This window comes from Elaeis guineensis, chromosome 5 (assembly GCF_000442705.2).
Source record: "Elaeis guineensis isolate ETL-2024a chromosome 5, EG11, whole genome shotgun sequence".
In the NCBI taxonomy this organism is placed as follows: Eukaryota; Viridiplantae; Streptophyta; class Magnoliopsida; order Arecales; family Arecaceae; genus Elaeis; species Elaeis guineensis.
Genome location: NC_025997.2, coordinates 28,661,819 through 28,680,005, shown reverse-complemented (window position 1 = coordinate 28,680,005; position 18,187 = coordinate 28,661,819). Strand labels below are relative to the sequence as shown.

General features: G+C 40.5%; 1 long non-coding RNA gene across 2 annotated transcripts in view; it reads right to left on the bottom strand.

The window, feature by feature from the left end:
- Window positions 1-10,482: 10,482 nt before the first annotated feature.
- Window positions 10,483-18,187, bottom strand: part of LOC105045257 (uncharacterized) — a 35,494-nt gene continuing 27,789 nt past the window's right edge. Inside the window, exons 5-6 of one of the 2 annotated variants that reach the window (XR_832030.4) lie at window positions 10,851-11,030; window positions 10,483-10,786 (exon numbers count right to left, since the gene is read on the bottom strand). This is a non-coding gene — a long non-coding RNA (uncharacterized lncRNA). Of the gene's footprint in view, window positions 11,031-18,187 lie in introns of both variants that reach the window. The other variant, XR_832029.4, reaches the window with a different exon arrangement.

Below are 18,187 nucleotides of genomic sequence, written 5' to 3'. Positions count from 1 at the left end.
AATACACATGGTTCCTCCTCATTCTTGATGAAACCAAATATTTTGATCACATCATTGAAACGAGTATTCCAGCTCCGAGATGCTTGCTTAAGTCCATAAATGGACCTTTGCAGCTTGCAGACCTTATGATCATCATCACTGGATGTGAAACCAAGCGGCTGTTCCATATAGATATCTTCCTCAAGATATCCATTTAAGAACATCATTTTCACGTCCATCTGCCATATTTCATAATCGAAATAGGCTGCAACAGCAAGCAATGTGCGGATGGACTTTAGCATGGCTACGGACGAGAAGGTATCCTGATAGTCAATGCCTTCGCGCCGACTATAATCTTTCGCTACGAGCCTAGCCTTGAATGTCTCCATATTCTCATCTGCACCTATCTTTCTCTTGAAGATCCATTTACACCTAATAGGTACAATACCTTCAGGTGGATCTACCAAGGTCCAGACTTGGTTTGAGTGCATCGAGTCAATTTTTGATCTCATTGCCTCTAACCATTTTTCGGAATCGATATTTGATATCACCTCATCATAGGTCTTGGGGTCATCACCATGAGTCCCATTTTCCGTGAGGAATATTTCCTCTACTTCCTCTTGTATAGTACCTAAGTACCTTTTAGGAGGATGAAAAATCCTAGTCGATCTACGAGGTGGAAGAGGTTGTGTTAGAACTGATTCTAATTGATTGGGTTCCTCATGTTCTTTAGCTCGTTGCTCTTGGGAGACATTCTCCTTGAGCTTAATTATTCTTCCGATGTCACTATCTTGAATAAACTATTTTTCAAGAAAAATAGCATGTCGAATCACAATCACATTGTGGTCTTTTGGAATATAAAAATAGTATCCTAATGACTCTTTAGGATATCCTATGAACCGAGCTCTAAAAGACCTGAACTCTAACTTGTCCGCCTGCTATCTCTTGACATAAGCTGGACAACCCCAAATTCTGAGATGACTCAGACTTGGTTTCTGACTATGCCATATCTTATACGGTGTGGTAGGAACAATTTTAGAGGAACCCTATTCAATACATATATTGCTGTCATGAGATAATATTCCCAAAGAAACTCAGGGAGGTCCGTGAAGCTCATCATGGAACGGACCATATCTAATAGGGTCTGATTTCTTCGTTCTGAAACCCCATTGAGTTGTGCCGTTCCAGATGGAGTCCATTGAGAGACTATGCCATTGTCCTTAAGATAGTCTAAGAACTCCCGACTAAGGTATTCACCTGCTCGATCTGATCAAAGAACCTTAATGGACTTTTCTGTTTGTTTTTCTACCTCATGCCTGAATTCTTTGAACTTTTCAAAGACTTCAAACTTGTGTTTCATTAGAAACACATATCCGTACCTAGACATATCATCGATAAAGATAATGAAGTAGACATAGTTGCCTCTAGCCGGCACATCAAATGGGCCGCACACATCCATATGTACTAGGACAAGTAGGTCTGTGGCCCTTTCCCCATGTCTCACAAAAGGGAGCTTGGTCATTTTGCCTTGAAGGCATGATTCACAAACTGGATATGACTCGGAAGTCAACGGACTCAATAGCCCGGATTTCTTCAATTTGTTAACCCTGTCTTCTGCTATATGACCTAGCCTTAGGTGTCACAAATACCTATCATTTAGACTATCTCTAGGCCTTTTAATTCCTATGACATTCACATTTTTCTCGATATTAAATACAGATACATCAATATGTATCTGATAGAGATTATTAATAAGAAAATCATTTGCAACTTTATTATTTTCATAAAATATGTTACAATGGCCCTTATGAAAGCTAATCACATAGCCTTCTTGTGCTAAACATGAAACAGAAATCAAATTCCTACTTGCTGCAGGCACATAATAACAATCTCTAAGAACTAAATCTAATCCTAACAATAATCGCAGAGGGTAGATTTCCACGGCCACAGCAGCAACTCTTATTCCGTTCCCGATGTGTAGGGTCATATCCCTATCCCTCAGCCTCCTACTCTCCTCAAGACCCTGCATAGAAGTGCACAAATGAGCACTAGAACCAGAGTCAAGTACCCAACTGGATGCAGAGAAAATCGTAAGATTAGATTCTATAACGAGCATACCTCCAGAAGGACCATCCTTCTTGTTCTTCAGGGTGGCCAGGTACTGAGGACAGTTCCATTTTCAATGGCCGTCTGAATTGCAGTGAAAATATTTTTTCTTTTCAGCAGCCTTCTTCTTCGGTTCCGTCTTCTTTCTTTTCCCATCTACCTTCTGCTTCTTTGCAGATTTTTTCTTCTTTCCAAAAGACTTTCTCTTGGAAGAAGTCCGCTCCACAGTAAGGACTGAGCCTTTTGAACTCTTCAAAGAAAGCTCAGCCGTAACCAATATGTTCATTAACTCAGCCAAGGTACACTGCATCTTATGCATATGGAAGTTCATGATGAACGGACCATATGCATCGGACAAGGACTGAAGGATCATATCAATCTAAAAATTCTTGTCTAAGATGATACCGAGCTTCTCAAGCTCCTCAAGATCCTAGATCATTATCAAACAATGATCTTAGACTGACTGCCCATCATGCATTTTAGCCATAAAAAGTCTTTTGCAGACTTGATACTTGACTGCGCGACTTTGTTCACCAAACAACTCTTGTAGGTGAGCCAACATTTGGCGGATAGTCATAATATTCTCATACTGGCGCTGCAAGTCATCAGACATTGCACCCAATATGTAGTACCTGACTTTGTTATCTTCATCCGTCCACTTTTCTAGAGACGCTCTCTGTTCAGCAGTCGGACATGTTGGCATGGCAGGTGGGTCCTGATCCAAGACATGAGTCAGTTTCTCGAAATCCAGAACAATTCTGTAGTTCCTCAACCAGTCCTTAAAATAAGATCCAGTCAATCTGTGGGTGTCTAGTATTTTGGTCAGGGGGTTGGACGCATACATGTTTCCTGCAGAGAGTCAAAAGTTTTTAGTTAAATTTTATAATCAGACTTAACTAATTTGTTTAGAATTTTTATTTTTAAACAAATTAGGCTCCCACTATTTTCTCAGATCCCTACACTCCCTAGGTAGAGATGTGAAAATCTTCATGATTAGTGATTTCTAGTGGGTGGTGCGGTCTCACCGACTGGCTCATCACCTCACCTAATAGTTATTGGTGATGGGTCAACCGATGAGTTGACAACTCTTGTCCAATGATTTCTAATCATGGTCATCCAAAACTTGATCTCTAATTCATGAAGCTCACCATGTCCGAAATATTGCTCTAATCTTTAGTTAAGTCAGACCCACCATTTGCATGAATTAGATTCCTGATTGGGTTCCTCACCGTATCCAAAATATTGAGCACAACCCATCCTCTAATCCGTAGCATCCAATGCCTAATGGACATGGTTGCATCTTCCCGGTGCAACTGAGCCACTGTAACCAGTCGAGAACAATCAACCTCGGAAAGGACCCGCACATCCACAATGATGGAAGACCTTAGACTTAATATTTTCTTAGAAAAATTTGATTTAGGTCTCATTAAACTTGACTTGACATAGTCATAATAATTATGACTAACCTAATGACATGGGTTAGTTCGAATTGTTAGCCACCTCAAATCAGAATTGGATCGACACATATGGCCAAGTAAGTGAGATCGGTGGGAGGGATATACCATTAACTTGACAAGAACGCATTCGAGTCGAGTAGCTCCTAATTAAAAATCAGTCGATCGCATCTGCCCAACTTACCTTAGACACCAAATTGTCGAACCATAACCAATTGGGTTAGTCTATAATCCAGGCTCTAACCACTGAGCCAAATTAGGTCTTAATTTGATCGAGTCACATATGAATGTGATTCGACCTTGACCTAGACTTAATCCTATTAGGCTGGTCAATTATTAGCTTTCATGATCCCACCTAACCAACTTTTGATTTGGTTTGATCAACCGCTAGACCTAATTGAGCTACCCAAGTCCAAACCCAATTTTATGAAAATGACTTAGTTCTGAAATTCTTAATTTTAGATCTAATTTAATTTCATAAGCTTAATTCATTAATTAAGTCTTGGGTTCATAAATAAAATATGTAAAATAAATCCTAAGATTTCAGGATCTAGGGTTTTGCAGAAAAGTAAGTTTGATTTCTGATTAAGGATGAACGCGCAGCACCCCTACACGCCATAAGAACACCCCATGGAATGGGAGGAGAGGGTCTTAAACCCTACTTTATTCTTATGACCGGACGGTCATGAGGAACACCTTAATTAAAAATATTGATTTAACTACAAAACTAGTTAGATCTAAGTTACATATCACATATATAATTTCAGATCTAACTTATACATGCTTTGCATATATCTCATGTATTAAAATCTGATCTAATTAGCATACTTTCATATCTGATACATCACATATAACATCTGAAAAATAAGATTTAAATTGAACTATTCAATATAAAATCTATTCTAGACAATTACTAGAACAATTCTACAACTAGTCTAGGCATGCAGCAGATCAATCTTATGAATTAATTAAATTTTATTTTTTATTTTCTAATCTGAATATAACATTTATAACATCAAAAAATCAGAAAATAAATTAGATCTAATTTATATTTTAATTACATTAAAACATAAAATTCAAGACTATTCATAGTTTAAACTATTCCTAGTTTAGTCATGCATCTCAGACATGTTAGACCTACTTAGATTTAATTTTAAATTTTTTAATTTTAGATCCAATCACATCTGATGTGATAACTAAAATTCATTAATATTAGATAAATAAAAATAAAAATCAGATCTAAATTAGATCTGAAATAGAGCCATCAACCTAGCTCTGATACCACTTGAAGGAAAAATCATTTTTTTCCTTGTAGAATCTTTCAGATCTAATGAGATCTGAGGCGGAATATTTCAAAAAAAAATTATCCTATGATATTTCAAATTTAAGATCTATTAGATCTAATTCCTATTATCTGATATTAAATCTAAAATTAAATATGAAAATATGAAGAATAGAGAAATACCTCTAAGGTAACTAAATTATCCTGTAGATGATCGCAGAAATGCCCGAGGTTCTAAAATAGCCACGCAGTCGCCTAGCCTCTATCGGTATCCACTCAAGCAGGATCTGAATCATCTTCTCCTCATGAATCTTTGTGCCAAAAATCAGATCTGGATCTAATCTAGAAGATCTTCAAAAGATCTTCTGAAGTTGGAGCAGCAGCTTCTCGACAAATCTCTGCAGCCTTCTAATCAGGAAGCCACCACGCCTTGGACAAGCACCAGATGGACGCCCAAACTTTTGGACATGAAGAGGGGAAGGAGAGGAGCAGTGGGGGCATGGAGAAGTGGAGGGGTTACACATTTTTGCTGGGTATTGAGCAAATTTCTTAAACCCTAGGCGCAGACAGGGTTTAAATAAACCCTGTTACGCCATGCAGTGCCACATCATTCGACCAATCAGAAAATTTTAATTAATTTTGAAAAAAATTTAATTGATGGAGTGATGTCATCTGATCATATCAGATAAGAACCCCACCAAAGCCTCCTACTGTTGGCGCCAACACTGGATAAACACAGTGAGATTGGCGCCCAACAGTTTGAGTCGATCAAGGCATAGAGTCTTCATCTCATGGGACTCTATCCTTATCCACTTGGGGCGCATGCCATATCTGATTATGGCGCCCACATTGAGGGCTAATTTAGTAGGTGGACACTCCACTAAAATTCTCCAATGACCTCTTGCCAAGTGGCCTTCAGTTCAAGGTTCATGGGTCAACGTTTGATCGATGTCCTAAAACGAAAATGGCAGGTGACAAGAATTAGCAGGTGTTGTCTTAAATTCATCTCATGAATTAAAACAAAATTTTTTCTGAGTTGGACTGGCTCCAGTCAGACTGAGAGAAATCTTCGCAAGGTTCTCTGGGTGAGTCAAATCACATGTGGCTCAGTCGAGATAGAAAAGATTACACGAGGAGAAAGTTAGGCTCAATCGTGTGCTAGCATGATTTTTTGAACCTAATTGGATCTAATCCAAATCAATCGAACTGGGCTAGCTCAATTGATGATATCCAGACCCTAACTCTTATTTGTGTGATCCAGTTAGGTTTATTTCCGTATGGTAATGAGATATGTCGTGATCTCATCATCGACATCATCGAAACTCCTTTCGATGGACCAGAACTCTTCTGATTTAGATAATTTAGAATGATCGATCATCAATATCATTCTAATTGCTCTCAAAATCCACCAGTGACACCTAGCAGTATATGGTGGCAACCCATCAGAAATGAAGATGAACCTCTCGGTGCAGCATCTGTGTGATTGAAAGTTCCTCTATCATGAGTTCCGACTGAATTAGGGTTAAGGTGAACTCGTCAAACCCAACATCAGTCATATGAATCAATCGATCGATCCGAGTTCGATGTAAAACCTCAATGAAAATTTTTTTTCCATTATTTCACTTATCATGGCCATGGGCTTAAGGACTCGATCTTTCGATCATCATAGGACTACTCCTCTCATCTACCGAGGTTGATAGATCCCATCTTTGTGCAATCTGGTTCCTACAATGAATATGCTACAGTCAATATACATCTTAAGATTCCGAATGGCTAGGAGACCGAGTTATAGTGTAGTCAAACTATAACACACTCAAGATGAACTATCGATGCACCTCAGGTCAAAGAACTAGACACACAACTGCAGCATCGAGCTAGTCATCGACGAGAAGGTAGACTTCCTTATGACTGCTCGAGGTGGTCACGCTCAGTACTCTTGTTCTCAACGAATACCTGTACTCTCGCTCGGTGTCTCCACACCGTAGACTCAAGACACATCTATCCTAAGAAAGCGATCGTACACCAACCTTCCGGATCGATCACTATCCTCGTGATGATCCTATGGTCAGGAGCTGTTTATGAGTTAGTTATGTAAATTCATGCCTTAAATTTTCAACTATTGAAAATATGAATTAACATTCCTACTAACTCAAAAGATGTATCACAGACATAATGTACACAATGTGATAGTAGAATAACCCTTTTATTCATTTATAGTCAAAATTATAAATTTGTCCTTACATTTGTACAAGAATGTGTCAGCCAATCTGGCATTTAGGGCACACATCTAACACTTACATATAGAGCTCAAGAGACGAAACCTAAAATGAGGATGACATATGGGTTAGCAAGGTTTTGGTAGCCAAGAAGGATCGGAAGATTTTTGATACTATGTTAAGATCTTATCTAAAAAGTGGAGCATTTAGATGGATGGGCCCAAGAATATATAAACATCACATGAGTCCTTAATCTATTTGATATGGAACCATTATGCCTTGATAGTATCCAACTTTTTACTTCCAGGGCCAATCAAGAATGCATGAAATTGACAAAATTGGAAAATAGAAACTAAAAGGAAGGAGGAGAAGAGGAGTGGGAAAGCCCTCAAAATATCTGCTTTCTAGCTTGTGCATTTTGTAGGCATGAGAGAGCACATTTCTCAAGTCGTCGCCCTTGCGTCTGGCCACCATTGGACTCTTGGATTTTCTTGAGTAGTTGATCATAGTTAGATATAAATGCATATGGCAAATTTTATCAAAAAAAAAAAAAAGCATATGACAAGAGGAGGATTGAGATAGAACGAAGGTCTTGAGGCACCCTTAACCCTAACGGGCATTTTAGTCCTAAGAACAAATATATGTTATAACATGATGGTCACATATAGTAATATATTAATGCCCAATTAATGGATGCAGATGAAAGATTCACATGAACTTAAATGTAACATCAAGGATTTAACTAAAAATTTTTAAAGTGCGGAGTAGGGGGAGAGGGAGGAGGTTGTGAAACTTAGGCAAACTCAAGGGAGTCAAATAATTTTTTTGCTATATTAAAATGCATCTGAATTTGATAAACTTAGGCAAACTCAAATACGGATGCATATTTAAACTTAGGCAAACTCAAGGGATCTCGAACATGGTTTGAGTAGATTCATATTAAAGATATATTAAAATTTAAATTTATTTAAATAAAATATTTTATATGAATTAATAAGATCTATATTAAATACCACATAACTCTTAATTACATTATAAATAAAATAATCACAAATTATCTATTTGCATAGAATTTCTAAGTAAAATTATATGTAAATGTAGGATTATGTAGAAATTATTTATCCTTTTAATATTTTAAACAACGAAACTTGGAAAGCAACATAAATAAAATGAAGTATATTTATAAACAAAGCAAAGAAGAGACGAGTGTTTGAAGCATTACCAGAAACCAATACTGCAAGATAAGAGATTCAGCAAAGTAAGAAAAAGCAGTCAAATTCCCAATAGAGCTATTTCAACCCAATAGAACTATTTTAAACAAGAAATTCATCCATTCTCATTGAAAATTTATTCACATAATTAATGAGTGTAATAAAGGATTATTATAAAATACAAGCTTAAAATTGTCCCGGTGGTTAGGCCACTGGTTTAATTTTTCATGCTTGCAAATAAATGACAAAAAATAGAGTATTTTAAGAGCTGTGCATATAGATGAATAACAAAGATGGATCACTTTGGGATCTATGCAAATGGATAGATAGATCATAAAAGATGAAGTGCTTTGAAATCTATATGGATAAATAAATGGTAAAGAATAACCTTTCTAAATCAAAGATATTTTCATCATTTTTCTCCATTCATTATTGGTGTTAAGATCTAGATCTAGATAGACAGTTGAGTTATATTGCAATAAATTTAAAGTTTTAGTAACTAATTGATACTTTTTAAATTTTTAAAATCTACATATAAATAGCTCAAATTTGAAAAGATATCTTTGTAATTTTTTCTTAAAATATATATTTTTATTAAATACGTGAATATGCATCCAATAAAATTTACAAGGATATATTTATATCCAAATACAAAATTCTAAGTCAAATCTGGATGCATAGGGATATGATCAGATTTTATCAATTTGTTTGCCGTTCTAGCTAAAGGACAAGATGACTAATTTTATGCACTTTCAAATACTTCCATAAATATTCCTCAAAAAAATAAAGTTCGCCAATGTTTCATTAGCGCCCTAACATCTTTTCAAAGTATACTATGAATTTGCTTAGCCACAAGATATTAGATCCATCTAAATAAAAACCTATGGAATGTCTCCATTATAATAGAATCGAAATTATTCTATCTCTAATATGATTCCTCCTAAAATGACCCAAACTCTTTTTAATTCTTTGCATGATCATTAGAAAAGAATAGAACATATAAATAAATTGCATTGAAAACATCATGTGCAATTTCCCCTACTAATTCAATTGTTTAAGGCCCTCCATGCCCCAAAGCACTTTTAAGGTCGAGACTTCTATCAAGGAATTAAAAAAGGCTTTTTTGATATGTCTATCCTTCTAAATATACAAAATTACATATCCTCACAAAGCTATTATTTCCATGTATACTCTCATAAAATATTTATTTTATACATATGTCTTTCTTTTTCTTTCTTTTTTGAGTATGTAAGCAAACCACCAAATGCCATTAAAAAATAAATAATTTATAATTAAAATAACTAAAATATCCTTATAAATAAATATGCAAAAAAAATTTATAAAGTTATGTACACAAATAGCAACTTTATAAGGATATTCATACACTTTTGTATGTGTAGGAGGACATACACTCAATAAAACTTATTAAAAATTGGGGCATATGCCCAAATGGCAGAAATTAGAAAATTCAGTCACTCTTAGTTGAAGATAACAAAAAAATCAATATTATTATACTATATAATTCTTTGTTGACAACAATTCTTATAGAAAAAATTATATTATTTTGGTGAAATTCTCGTCTCAACAAATGAACAACATACAAAATGGTGGTGGAGATATTTCATGAGCAACATCGGCCTTAAAGAAAATTCATTAGAAATGTCTATTCGCTGAACAATTCTCCAAGCCAAAGCTTGATCTAAAGGCTAAGAAATGCTTCCCACTTGGAGAGGAATCGCCAAAGCATGCAGCTAATTCTTCTCCAGCATATCCTTCAAAGTGAGGTCAGAGCAAGAAGTATCATCCTGGCACGACAACTAGTTAACTAGGGAGGCTTTTAAGCACCACTTTCTAATACTTCAACCTCTTTGAAGATCAATCTATCTCGATCTCTAACTTCCTCAACAAAGTAAACAATGGAAATGCAAACATTTTGATCTTAATCTAATGAGGTAGACAAAAATTCCAAGACACGATGCACCTGCTCGACCCAGTAACACTCTCATCAGAAGATGATTTGGTAGAATAGAAATGGCACCCCTCCAAAAAGTTAACGATCAAGAACTATTACCTATTCCTTAGCGATGGAGGGATAACATCTTCCATAGCAAAGCTCCTGTGGAAATTACCACTGCTAGAAAAGGTCAAGCTTTTTAATTGGTTAATTTATCACAATAAGACCCACACAACAAAAGTTTTAAAGAAGAAGAAGCTTGAAACAATACGATGCATCATATGTGTAGAAGTAGAAGAAACTACTAATTATGACCTACGCATTCGCAAGCTTGGTATGGTCAATACTCTGTTCCTTAGGTCAACTACCACCGGTTCTGTATACAATCAACAGCCTTTACAATAAATGGAGAAACAAATAAAGAGACAAGCTCAAAAAGATTGCATGGGACTGCTCAATAGCATCCCTATACTGGAGCATATAGAAAGAGTGAAACAAGAGGATCTTCAACTGAGAGGCAATGTCGCCTACTATGGTAGCCCAACAAGCAATTTTCTATCTCACAAGTTGGAACTTCATCAGCTCTGGAAAATATAGCAAAGTCATTAAGAAGTTGACTCAATCCATCAGATTAAAAATGCCACTCACCTCTATTACAGGAGGCAGTAGCTGATGCTCCACTAGTATGTTTCCTTATCCTTGGATTTCCAAGAGACTTTTTTGCTTTCGAAAAGCTAAACCAGGCCCTCTTATACACCTTGCTCGATGTCACTTTTGATCGGACTACGATGATGAGTTCTCATTGTCCATGGAGTCCATACTTGGCCACTATACGCATGGCATCTTAATACGTGAATAAACTCTTTAGATGGGAAATCTCCCTATTTTATCAAAAAAAATGAACATCTAATTTAAATTTATATTTTAATATTCTAAAAATAATAAAAAATATATACAGATATCATATACTCAATAATGATACTTAGATCAAAATCAAATGTGAGAATATAATTACCAAAATGATCATTCAATATTCCAATTTAACTAAATTAAGATCTTAAACAAATAAAAATTGACAATGTTACTTTTTTTTTTTAATTATCGATTTGAGAGATTTGGTAAGTCTTAGCCAAATTTTTATTATTTTTTTCATATGTTTTAAGTATATACCCTCCTAAGTCTTAAATATGTAAAATTATATGAATATCCTTATAAAGTTACTAGTTACATATATATCCTTATAAATTATTCTTTTTACATATCTAACTAAAAAAAAAATTCAATTATTTTAATTTTAAACCATTTATTTTTTTAACAATATTAAATGATGTGGATATATATATAGAAAAAAGAAAAAGAAGAGTATACTGACAAAATGGATATTTTAAGAAGATATATATGCAAATAGCAGCATTGTATGTGTATTCATACAATTTCGCATATTTAAAAGAATATCATGCAAAAAATCTATTAAAAAAATTGATCATGTAATTCTAAACCCGATATTTAGAAAAATAAAATCAATTAACACATTTTGAAAATTAAAGTTTGACATTTTTCTATATCTGTGTAATTACAATGAGAAAAAATAGAGTTTGTCTAAAGGGATCAAGGATGAGCAAAACCACAAGAATAGGAGTGCAAATGGATCAAATCAGATCGGATCATGAGTGATCCCGATCCAATCCGGTTCCTTGATCGGATCCTAATGTTGGACCCAGACCCAACCTAATTGAAAATCGGATCAGAACGGGTCGGGCCTATAATCAAAAAATCTGCTCCATTGGATGTTTTGGATCAGGTCAGATTCATGTATAATCCAATCTCAATCTAAAAAATTTGATTTCGACGCGAGCCCAAATTCTAGTCGGGCTCGGTTCGTATGATAAACTAACATATGTGAAGTTTATGACAAAAAAAAATAAACATTACTTTGCTTTAGCTATTAATTTATAAATAATTTCTCAAAATCTTACGATCAGATTGAGTAAAACTATATAAAAAATAATAATACTATAATAGCATTTGAAATTTTAATCCCACTCTATTTGCTCTATAATTTACATATTGAATTCAATACTAAATTTAGATCAGATTAAATCAGCTCAGATCTTAATTCAGTCCGATCGGACTCAGATCTGACCTAGAATACTGAACGGGTCTAAGTTTAAAACCCGATCTGACCCTGTAGATTTTTTAAAATGGATCGGATCGGGTCTAAACGGATTCGTCTGGATCGGATCACGGATCAACCCAACCTATTTACAGCATTACACAAGAGTATATTCATTTTTCTTGCCTCCCGTTCATCTCTGGCTCCCAAACTGCCTACTTAAGTAACCTCCCAAAACCGCTCTATTCCCTTGCATCTTGCAACTTCCAATTCTTCTGCAAGCACCTCACCAACTTAGCATGATTATCTCCAAAGATAATGAACATCGACATGCACTCTTGCCTCATAAAATCAAATTCACTGTCATAGATTAAATATGGTTTGTGACAGTTATGTCCAAGCATGGATATGTTCTGTGAAACTAGAAAATGGGTCACAGCAGGTTCTTTGAAAATATTTATTCTAAATGTTGTAGGTACAGCAAAGCTTATTTTCTTAAGTGATAATGGATGCTTTCTGCCAATAATTAGTACCTTGATTCTATTCTAATGGCTAAAGCAGTTATTAAAAAATTAGGAGTTCCAAATTGAGAAAAGTATATGCAATTGTAAAGAGTTAACGAATAATTCTTTATGCACTGCATGCGATACAGCAAAATTGACGTAGAGTACACCACCTAATCGGATTAGACCATATAACGTAATTAATAATGGAATAGATATTTAATACCACTCAACTTTTTTTATTTGATTTTCCTAATAAAAATATTTTTTTCTTTCATAAAATAAAAAAATAATATTATTACTTTTTAATATCTTATATAACTTCTTATGAGTATATATAACATCCTGAACAATATATATGACTTCTTGTATCTTTATATAATACCATATTGGTTATTATGATTTTTTGATGCCTTATATGACTTACTGTATTTTTATATAATATTTTGAATAATATATATGACTTCCAAATGCCTTATATAATTTTTTATAAATATATATAATATCCTAAAAAATATATATGACTTTCTATGAATATATATGACATTTTGAATAATATATATAATTTTCTATGTCATTATATGATATCATGAATAATATATATATGACTTTCTGATATCTTATATGATTTTCTATATATATATAACATCATGAATAATATATATCACTTCCTGTGAATATATATAATATCCTGAACAATATATATGTCTTCTTGACGTCTTATATGACTTTCTATCAATATATATGATATCTTGAATAATATATATAACTTTTTATGAATATATATGATATCCTTAATAATATATATAATTTTTCATGTCTTTATATTGATAAGAAGTCATGTAAGATGTTGGTGCAGAAATCCGCTCGCGCCGGAGAAGCTGGAGTCGGGGGAGTTACGGTCGCCGCCGGGACCTGCAAAGAAAGTCTAAACCAGAGGTGGGGTTGCTCCAGCAAGACCCTCCGACGCTCAAGTCAGTTCTCTGCCTCAACAAGAATGGAGTGCTCGAACGGAGAATTTGACAGAGTTTTTAGGTAAAAAACTAGAGCTTATTGAATAACGTATCTGGGGCCCCCTTTTATAGGCGGAGGGGGCAGTAGCCTGATAGCGACATCTGTAACCGTCTGGCAGTGGGCTGCTCAGGGTCAGGCGGAATTTGCTGCGAAGAGTAGTGGAGTGGACCCGTGGCTATCACCGGGGCGTGCCACGTGGAGTCTGCCGCGGGGAGTGGAGCGGCGTCTGTTGTCGCGACTTGCCAGCGGATGGGAGAATCGCGCGGTATCCGTCGCAGGAAGTGGAGCAAGATCGTGGCCGTTATTGTGGCCTGCCAGGGAGTAGTGGAGCTGCGTGGGATCCGTCATAGGAAGTGGAGCAGTGCTGTGACCGTTACTGCGGTCGGTCAGGGAGTGATGGAGCTGCACGGAATCCGCCGCAGGAAGTGGAGCCGGATCGTGGCCGTTATCGTGGCCTGCCTGGGAGTGCAGATCCGTCGGCTGAAATTCGACAGCGGTCGGAGCTGATGACGGAGTCTGGCTCCCGTAGGAGTCCGGGCGGAGTCCTCCTTGCGGTTGGAGTCGTGGGCGGAGCCCGGCTCCCGTGGGAGTCCGGACGGAGTCCTCTCGGAGTTGAAGTCGCGGGCGGAGTGCCCTCAATTACAATCAGGTGCGAAGTCCGGCTCCCATAGGAGTCCGGACGGATCTTACCGGCAGTCGAAGTTGGCGACGGAGCCTGGTTCCTGTGGGAGTCCGGGCGGAGTCCCCCTTGAGGTTGGAGTCGTGGGCGGAGTCCGGCTCCCGTGGGAGTCCGGGCGGAGTCCTCTCGGAGCTGAAGTCGCGGGCAGAGCCCGGCTCCCGTAGGAGTCCGGGCGGAGTCCCCTGCAATTACAGTCAGGTGCGAAGTCCGACTCCCGTAGGAGTCCGGACGGATCTTACCGGCAGTCGAAGTTGGCGACGGAGCCCGACTCCCGTGGGAGTCCGGACGGAGTCCCCCTCGAGGTTGGAGTCGTGGGCGGAGTCCGGCTCCCGTAGGAGTCCGGGCGGAGTCCTCTCGGAGTTGAAGTCGCGGGCGGAGCCCGGCTCCCGTAGGAGTCCGGGCGGAGTCCCCTGCAATCAAAGTCAGGTGCGAAGTCCGGCTCCCGTAGGAGTCCGGACGGATCTTACCGGCAGTCGAAGTTGGCGACGGAGCCCGGCTCCCGTGGGAGTCCGGGCGGAGTCCCCCTCGAGGTCGGAGTCGTGGGTGGAGTCCGGCTCCCGTGGGAGTCCGGGCGGAGTCCTCTCGGAGTTGAAGTCGCGGGCGGAGCCCGGCTCCCGTAGGAGTCCGGGCGGAGTCCCCTGCAATCAAAGTCAGGTGCGAAGTCCGGCTTCCGTAGGAGTCCGGACGGATCTTACCGGCAGTCGAAGTTGGCGACGGAGCCCGACTCCCGTGGGAGTCCGGGCGGAGTCCCCCTCGAGGTCGGAGTCGTGGGCGGAGTCCGGCTCCCGTGGGAGTCCGGCGGAGTCCTCTCGGAGTTGAAGTCACGGGCGGAGCCCGACTCCCGTAGGAGTCCGGGCGGAGTCCTCTCGAAGTTGATTCTGCTGAGAACTTCGGCTGTGGGTATTTTATACCCAACACCAGTCCCCCTACTTCTGAGTTTGAATTTCGAATGAAGGAAGTACAGAGAGATTGACATAGCCGAAGTTGTCCCCTCGAATCCTGCGCACGGCCGCCCCCATATATTTTGGCATTAAATGTGCATGTGCTGGAGTCTTTTCGAATCGGGGCGATACGAAGGGACCCTTCGAAATTCCCGTCGGTACACTGGCCCAGGTACGGCGCCATAATGGCTCTGCCGATTCGTCAGCCACTTTTAGCCACCCGCCGGGGGGAGTGGGACACGTGTCGGGCGCGGGCTGGCCTGGGGGGATTCGCGATCATCATGGCGCCGGATCCCAGGGTCTATTTAAATCCGTCCTTCCACCTTTAGGGGCCCTATTCCATTCCAGAGTTTTATCAGTGTCTGCCTTCCCTTCGAGAGCCCTGTTTCAGTTGGTATCTTCTCGAACCGTAGGCGCCCTCCAAATCGTCCCTGTCTTCGCCCCTCCGGTCCCTCAGAGCAATCTAGGTTAGTTCCAGCACCTTCAACCTTCTTCCCACCGCTTAGGGACTTCTTCTTTGTCATTGTTTTTGTATTCCTCCGAGTTAGTTTTCTGTGACCCCTCGTCCTTCATCCTGTCCATCTTCTTCGAGATCTTTGGAGCCCTCATTCGAAGCTACTCAAAATGTCGTCCGGCTCTTCCGCTCCCTGCAGTTCCGGGAGTTCTTCCGCCTCAAACCCCCAGGTCCCCTGCTCTGTAGACGAACCCGCGTCTGGGGCTGGGCTCCACCTGATTTTTGCACCGGGCGCCATTCCATGTTCCCTGACTCCGGAGGAACTCCTTCTGATAAGGGTTTAGTATGGAGTTCCTCCGGAGTACGACCTGGAGCTGCCTAGCCCTTCTGACCGGGCTAGCACTCCTCCATCCGATCGTTTTTGTCTGTATCAGGAGGCGTTCCGTGCCGGACTCCGGCTTCCACTTCCTTCCTTTGTAGTCGTCCTCTTCCGCTTCTTAGGCATCTCCTTGGCTTCTGTGGCCCCAAATTCTTTTAGGTTTTTGATAGGATTTCTCTCCCTTTGCCATGTAGTCGAGGTCCAACCGTCCCTCTCCCTATTTAGGTACTTCTATACTTTCAAGCGCCATCCTTCGACGAAGGACTGGTGGTACTTCTCCCCCCAGTTCGGCAAGAAAGGGTTGCTGAAAGGTACCCCTTCTTCAATCCATATTTGGAAGGGGAAATACCTCTTCGTCCACTGCCCGACCTTGAGGCTGGGCCTGCCCCCTTGGGACTCTCTGAGGGATTCTGTCCGCCGGGCCCCCAGCCTGGGGGAGGATGACCTTCAGGCTGCCCGGAAGCTTCTTGCCTACTCCGCTCCTTCCCTTCCCAATCTTCTGAGGGAGCAATTTTTGTTCAACATTGTCCTGAGCCCCCAGGATCCTGCGAGTACTTCATCTCTTCCCTTATCTTCTTTTCTTCTGTCCTTCTTCTTTTTCTTTCTCTTTTTTTACTCTTCTTCCTTCTCTCTCCTTTTCTCCTCTTTCTTCTTCTCTCTTTTTTTTTTTTTTTTAAGGAATGGACGCCGAAGCAGTGCGGATGCTTGCCAGAGGCCTCAGGGCCCACAAAAGAAAGGGTGTCGCGACCTCCAGATCGGCGAAGAGGGTCAGGGCGGAGGAGTCGAGCTTGGCCGCCTCCGTTTAGGCGGCTCCAGCAATTGACATTCCCTCGGATGCCGAGGCAACGGCTCCCCGGGCCTCCTCGAGGAGTCCGCCGATCGGGGCCTCTGTTTCGGGGGTCCGCTCCACGGAGGCGCCCGTGGCCGAGAGGGGGAAGAGAAGAAAATCGGTGGCCCACAGGACGAGTAGCCGCCGAACTGCCGCTGACGAGTCCCTCTGCTCTGAAGAGGGGCCAGAGAATCCCTTCAATGACAGGGACTTGATCAGGCGGTTGATCGACGGCTGCATTCTGTCCGACGTCGTCGAGAGGATCGACCGCGCCGATCCTGAGTAGCGGACCTGGGACTCTTTGGGGTCCTTCCTTGAGGTAAGCAAATCTTTATTTACCTGGCCATTCGGCCTTTGTTCTGATCCCCTAGCCACCCTTGCAGATTGGGCACCAGCTCCTCGCCAATATCGAGGCGGTGAACCGTGCGAGGAGGGATATCCTCCAGGTGGAGGAGCGCTGCCGGGCCGAGGTTGCTCGCCTCCAAGCAAAGACGGCCGAAGTAGTCGCCCTCCAAGAGGCCCTGGAAAGAGAGAAACAAGCCCGGGAGGAGGAGAGGCAGACCTTGGAGGAGTCGGCGAGAAGGGCGGAGGCCGAGGTCGCCAACTTGGTTGAGCAGATTCCGGTCCTGGTCTCGGAGGCCAGAGTCCTTGCGGTAGAGGAATTCAAGGCTTCCGCGGAGATGAGGGATCTGAATGTCCAATTCGGCCAGGAGGCGTTCATCAAGGGGTTTGAGCTCTGCCAAGAGAAGGTGGCCAGAAAATTTTCGGAGCTCGACCTCAGCTTCCTAGGCGAAGAGTCCGAAGACAAGGCCGGTCCCTCGTCAGCCGCTACCGCTGTTGCGGCCCCCTTGTCGGGGACGCCGAGTTCTCCAACCCCCGCCTCTGAGGTCTGAGACCTCCGACCTTGTATTTTTATTTCATCGCAATTTTTCTTTTCTTTTTTGTCTTCAAGAATCATCCAATCAATAAAGCTGAATTTCTTATCGCAGATGGCTTCTCCTCCCTCCCCTTCTTCTCTCTGTTTTTCTTCCTGTGATGAGTTGTGCTTTGACGCTTTTGCCTTCCGATGGCAG